The sequence below is a fragment of the Microtus ochrogaster genome, linkage group LG1, assembly GCF_000317375.1.
Source record: "Microtus ochrogaster isolate Prairie Vole_2 linkage group LG1, MicOch1.0, whole genome shotgun sequence".
NCBI lineage: Eukaryota > Metazoa > Chordata > Mammalia > Rodentia > Cricetidae > Microtus > Microtus ochrogaster.
The window spans coordinates 53,742,552-53,748,825 of NC_022027.1; the positions used below are offsets into that span (position 1 = coordinate 53,742,552).

Sequence of the window (6,274 nt, forward strand, 5' to 3'; positions counted from 1 at the left end):
TGCTGGGATTAAAGGCCTGCGCCACCATCTCCCAGATGCCAGTTTCTATTAGAAATTTGTAAGACTGTCCAGAGGTGATTCCTGTCCACTCCGATCAGACTGTTCTAGCATTTCTTTTGAAGATACCCACTACCCTCGCATAGCTCTGTGAGAGAGCGTGACCTTGGTTCAGTCCCAAGTATTACAAGCTAGGGGTGTTCACATAGCACGTAAAGGCTTAGGGGGGGAACCTGGCTTCTTCGCTCAGCACTGCATAGTCGGAGCACAGTGCCATACACCTGTAATCTATCACTCTGGAGGTGGAGACAGCAGGACCAGGACCCTGCTCAAGGCCTGCCTTGGCGACAGTGTGAGTCGGAGACCAGCCTGAGCTACATGAGAACGTGTTTCAAACACTTAGGGGCAGCAACAAAAATCCCCATTTAATCGGGGACATCAAAATTATTTTCACAGTAAAGTAAATGAACACAGTCTCGCCATGGAGGCACAGCGGAGAGGCAAGTTCTGTATTGTTGAACTGTGTCCCTATATTTTGGAGAACAATCCATGGGAAATAAAGCCCAGTAGTCAATAAAGTGTTTAATTTGGAAATGCAAATATTTATCGATCTGATTTTCAATTTTGTGAACAGTGAAGGTCTCATGAGGGACAAAACGGTACTTAATTGAAAAAAAAGGGGGAGGAGGTGGGGAGAACGCAACACATAGGAGGGCTTAGTTTTCTTACGACGTATTTATTTACATTGACACTAGATTACAGCTAAGTAAACTGACTTTCATAGTTAAAAAACATGTAACCAGGCATAGTGGCGCATTTTAGGGCACCCAGAAATACCTAGTGGGACTTTGTCTCAAAAAGAAAACACTCGTGGGCGTGCCTGGGACATTTCATACAACAATCTTCCTGGCTCTTTCAGGGAAATAAAGGTGAAGTTCCGGAATTGGGGGCAGCTGATGCTGGTTAGCTTGCTCTGATTAGGACTCTTAAGGAACTGAACCCTTCTTCCTGTGGCTCTCTACTACAAGGTCCCCAACATCCATTAGGATTCCCAGGGGTAGAGCGATGGCCCCGCAAAAAGCCCGAGGCTTAATTGCCGAGCCCAGCTTTCCTAAAGTCACTTTGAGTCTAGTGATTTTGAGCACTGTATTTTCCAGAGTTTCGGTTTCGTTACTTGGGAAACCGGAACAAAGTATCTGTTTAAGAAGGTTTCTAAGAAGATGAATTGGGCCTGTGAGTGAAGAGTCTTTTTCAGCTCCCCCAGATGTTAGTTATTATCGCCATTAAAGGACATGGAATCCGTTCCAGTTGTACAGGAGCTTGCAAAAAGCCTCCTTGACACTTTCCGTCGCAACTTGACCCGGAGCTTAATCTGGTTGTCAAGCCGAAGGTTGTTGTGTCCCTGCAGCATCCTGGGGCAGGGTCACTCACGCGGTCGGCGCGGTTACTGCCGCGTTCTCTCCGGAACCGCAGCTTCCCCACGATCCTCCCACCCGCGTCTCCGTAGCAGGACCGCAATGTTCCTCGCCTTTCGGGTGGCGAGGGCAGGAGGGTGTGGGCTGGGGCGGAGCTGGGCCGGGTGGGGGTGGGGCAAAGAGGGGCGTGGCTTGGCACGGAGGGCGTGGCCTGGGCCTCCGGGCGTTCCGGGCTGCTGATGCCCGAAGCTGGCGAACGGGTAGCCGGCAGAGCCGGGTGCACTCGGCCCGCAGCCTGCACACGCCTCGGGTCCCTGCGGCTCTAGGGCCGGACTCGCGTCCCTGCATCTCAACAGGTCAAGGGAGGTGGCGAGGACGCCCCAGCCGGGACTGGAGGACCAAAGGAGCTAGAAGGTAAGCCGAGCTCTGCGTGCCTGGGGTTGGGGGTCTGGGGTCCTCCTGGTCCCCGGCGCCGCAGTCGCAAACTTTTCGGTAGCCAGGCTGCCCCGCACGCTAACTCAAGGCCGGCCTTGCCACTTTCCGGGTGGTAACCTTTCGGCAGAATGGAGCAGAAGATAGGCGCGCACCTCCTCTGTCTGCGGTTCCGCTGCAGGTAGCTTCCAGAAACCCACGGGGACGAGGACCTGACAGGTCGCTCGTTCACCCTCGTCCCCTTGAGCCTCGTGTCCTGCGGGAAAATGTCCCGTTTGTTGGAGGCTGGTCCCTGAGTTGCGTAACCCGGAGTCCGAGAACTTTCTTGAGTACAGCCAGGTTCTTCCCTCCTCCGCTTCCGACTCTACTACCCCAGCATCTGGCAGGAGATTAGTGGTACCTACTGATCCCCTCTAATTGTGATAGAGAGGAGGAGTGGGGCGGTGGTCAGCATCCTCCAGGCAGAAAAAGTTGGAGGCACTTCTGAGAACTGCTGTGCCGGACGGAGGGAGACGGCGTTTTAAGAATAAGGATTGGCTAGTTTCTTTGGACGCTACCCCAACCCCCCACTGTTCTCTCCAGTGTCGGGTCCTTGGTGATTGAGTCTCTAACCCTCGGTTAGTGAGTTAGAGGGGCACGGTTCGAGGGGGAGTACGTATCACACGCTTACTGTGTGGAACCCTACTTCCATGAACGGAGCCCTGAGGGACCTTCCAGCGTTTTGCGGTTTGGGTTTTCTCCACCAATACTGTTATGCAAATCGTCCTAAGACCCTTGGCTTTGGAGGTTGTGGCTGTGTCCGAATCTTCCGAGAACCAGACAGAGCTGGCGGAAAGCCCTGACTGCCGGCGGTTCCATTTGCCTTGCATAGTACTCTTTTGAAGGGTAGGGTGGGACAATTTTAATCCTGTTGGTGCTCCATGGGGGGTATGACCCGCCGCTGAGGAACTTGGCACATTGAAAACCTTCAGTGCGGAACCAGGAACCGAGGTGCAGACGCAGTGCTGCCTGGGATAGTTGCAAAGTGAGAATTCCGAGCTCTGCAGTGGAGTCTCTGAGTAGTCCTAGGAGTGGGTTCGGCGCAGGACTCAGGACAAGGTCATGCGGAATGCAGGAAGGTGGGGGTGGGCAGCAGCCCTTTCACAGACCTGGGCGGTGTGAGGCTGGTGGTCTTAGATGGGGGGGCCCCCGCAAAGGGGAAAGACTCAACTTCTTCCCTGCGGCTTACAAACACCTAGCTATGGCCCTGCTTGAGTGTTTGCTTCCTCTGTCTAATGTATTTCCTTAGCTCGCCTTTTATCTTTAGTGGGAAGGATTCCGTGAGTGGGTATTCTAGAAATAGATTCACAAGTGATTGAAAATTCTCCATGGCTTGCTTGCTCCACTTAAAGGTGATTTCTTGACTGTGGAGAAGATAAACATGCCTGAAAGGAAAGGGGAGAATGGAAAGCTAACAATCCCGGGGAGAATAGGAGAAAAGGTAAATTCTAATTAAAACTAGGGGAATGCATTAGAATCCAGCGTGTCCGAGGAGAGCACGAACTTAGGATGGAAAAGCTTTGAGATGAGAAGGGTCAAAGTGAGACAGACCTAGGAGACAAATTTTAGACAGCGGCGATTGTTTCTAGTTATGAAATATTCCGAGTTTACTGACTCCAGGGATGTGGACTAGCCGGTTCCATCCTGGGAGTATCTTTTGCCTTCTGCAGAAGGAAGCTGGGCTGTTACACATTGGTGTTAATATATCTTAATTATTCAGTGCAGAAAGTGCATTTCTATAGGGCCCTTGGCTTTGGTCATTTGTGGAACTCTTTGACCTTGCAAAAAGACAGTTTTGATGAATCATGCTGTCTTCGGTGAGGATACAAAAATCACCCAAAGATTGTACAATATAGCAAAATAAAGGTCCAGACTATTTATTTTATTTTATTTTTTTAGTTTTTTGAGACAGGGTTTCTCTGTAGCTTTGGAGCCTGTCTGGCACTAGCTCTTGTAGACCAGGCTGGCCTAGAACTCACAGAGATCCGCCTGCCTCTGCCTCCCGAGTGCTGGGATTAAAGGCATGTGCCACCACTGCCCGGCCAGACTATTTTAAATACTGTTTTTCTCACTGTATGCAGGACAAGTTGCCCCCCCCCCCGCCCCAGAAGTCAGTGTTCCGTTATGGGGTAATCAGACAGTATCAGAACCCACTGTTTCTCTGGCTTCCTACTTGGTTTAACTGAATTTTGTAAAGCGCTGGTTGAGCTAACAGGTGGTGGTGGCGGTGATGTTCCTCCTGTTCTTTATCCTCTGCCTCCTTTTCATCCTTTTGGTTTTTGTTTTGTTTTTGATTTTTCAAAGATTCTCACTATGGATCTCAGGTAGCCTTTGTGATCTTCCTGCCTCAGCCTCTATACCCAATTAGCACTCCTAGACGTTCAGTTAAGATATACATATATTTGGGTCTGGAGAGAGGACTCAATAGTTGAGAGCACTGGCTGCTCTTCCAGAGGACGCCAGTTCAATTCCCAGCCCTCACTGGCAGCTCACAACTGTCTGTAACTCCAGTTCCATGGTAATCAACACCCTAACACAAACATGCAAGCAAAACACCAATGCATATAAAATAAAAAAAGTAAACACACTTACAAATTGTAGTTTTGTTAGACACCTATTTTTTGTTTGTTTTTTTTTGTTTGTTTTGTTTTTCAGAAACTCTGTATAGTCCTGGCCATCCTTAATTTCATTCTGTGGACTATCCAGGAAACTCACAGAGATCCTCCTGCTTCTGCCTCGGTGCTGGGATCAAAGGCCTGCGCCACACACTTGACATACACCAATACATATTTATCCATAAAGTTGTTCAGCCTTCAGTGTTGAAAAAAAAAAAAAGGTAGAAAATTGTCTTTTCTTCCCTTATGTTTTGTTGGTTTTGAGACAGGGTCTTGGTCTGTAGTCCAGGCTGAACTAGAATTTGCTACATAGCCCAGAGTGGTCTTAAATTTAACACTGTATTGCCTTGACTTCCCATGAGCTGGGATTATAGACATGAGCTATGATGTCTGCCTCCTTTGCTGTTTGCAGGTAAGTCTTTAGATATTTTGTTTGCGCTGTAACAAATAAAGCTTGTCTGAAGATCAGAGTGTGGAGCTAGTCACTCTAGTTCGAGGGTAATCAACACTCTCAGACCAGTTAGCCATAGAGAGACCAGACAATGGTGGCACACACCTTTAATCCCAGCACAAGGGGTGTGGAGACAGGAGTGACATAACTGGGTGGAGAGAGGAATATGGGTGGGGGGAGAGAGGTGCTCATTGCATTCAGTCTGAGGTTTCATGGAGACAGGCCCAGAGACATGATTGCCCCTTCAGACTGAGGATTCAGTAGGGCAAACAGTTTCTCTAGTGGCTGGCCGCACTGCTTCTCTGATCCTTTGGTTTTCACCCCCTAATATCTGACTACTGGCTTTTGTTAATACTAATTAGAATTTGAGCTGTAGCGTGTATCTTTATTTTATGTGTATGAGTGCTTGTCTGCAAGTATGTCAGTGCACCCATGTGCATGTGGTGCCTGCAGAAGGCAGGAGGTGGTGGCAGAGCCCCTGAAACTGTCTTCTGGCTTCTGTGGGCCCCTACCTAGGGGAGGGGGGCTTACAGCCATATAGGTACTGGGAACTGAACCTGGGTCCTGTAAGAGCAGCAAGGGAGCTTAACCATTGAGTCATTTCTCCAGCCCCATCCAAAGAGATTCTTACTATGTAGCCGAAACTCGCCTCGGACTCAAGAACCTCCTGCCTCAGCTTTTGAAGTGCTAGGATTGTTGGTGTACCCCACCACACAGGCAGCTTAAAATCAAGCTTTTGAAAAGGAACGTGTTTTTATTACTTTTGAAAAACAAGTGGAAAGAGTTCCATGCTCAGCTCTCATCAAATCTGCATAATCTCTCATGGAGTTAGTTGAATGTTAAAATCTAAGTCCTGAAATAGCCCTAGATTTTCACTTTTTAAAAGTCAGAACTGGGCTGCAGAGATGGCTCAGTAGTTAAAGAGCACTGGTTCTTGCTGTTCTTCCGGAGGACCTGGATATAGTTCCCAGCAGGCACATAACTCTAGCTCCATGGTCTCTGACACCCTTCCATGCCTCCCCCTCATATATATATTCATTTTTTGAAACAGGGTTTCTTCATGTAACAGCTCTGTCTGTCTTGAAACTATCTTTGTAGACCAGGCTGGCCCGGAACTCAGAGATCTCAGAGGCCCACCTATCCTCTCCCTACAAGTGCTGGGATTAAAGGGGACAAGGGGCTTCAATCTTGGATTGTATTAAAAATCAATACCACAGCATGGATGCAAATGTGAAATATGTGGTCCTTAATAGGTATAGGTATTTTATTAATGATGAATTCTCTCTGTCTTTCTCTCTTGTGTGTGGCATATATGCATGTAGCTG

The 6,274-nt window shown here is 48.7% G+C and overlaps 1 protein-coding gene across 1 annotated transcript in view; it reads left to right on the plus strand.

The window, feature by feature from the left end:
- Window positions 1–1,672: 1,672 nt before the first annotated feature.
- Aff1 (AF4/FMR2 family member 1) overlaps window positions 1,673–6,274 on the plus strand; it is a 165,164-nt gene continuing 160,562 nt past the window's right edge. Inside the window, exon 1 of the mRNA XM_026785170.1 lies at window positions 1,673–1,826. The gene's annotated coding sequence lies outside the window, so the exon portion shown is untranslated. The remainder of the gene's footprint in view (window positions 1,827–6,274) is intronic.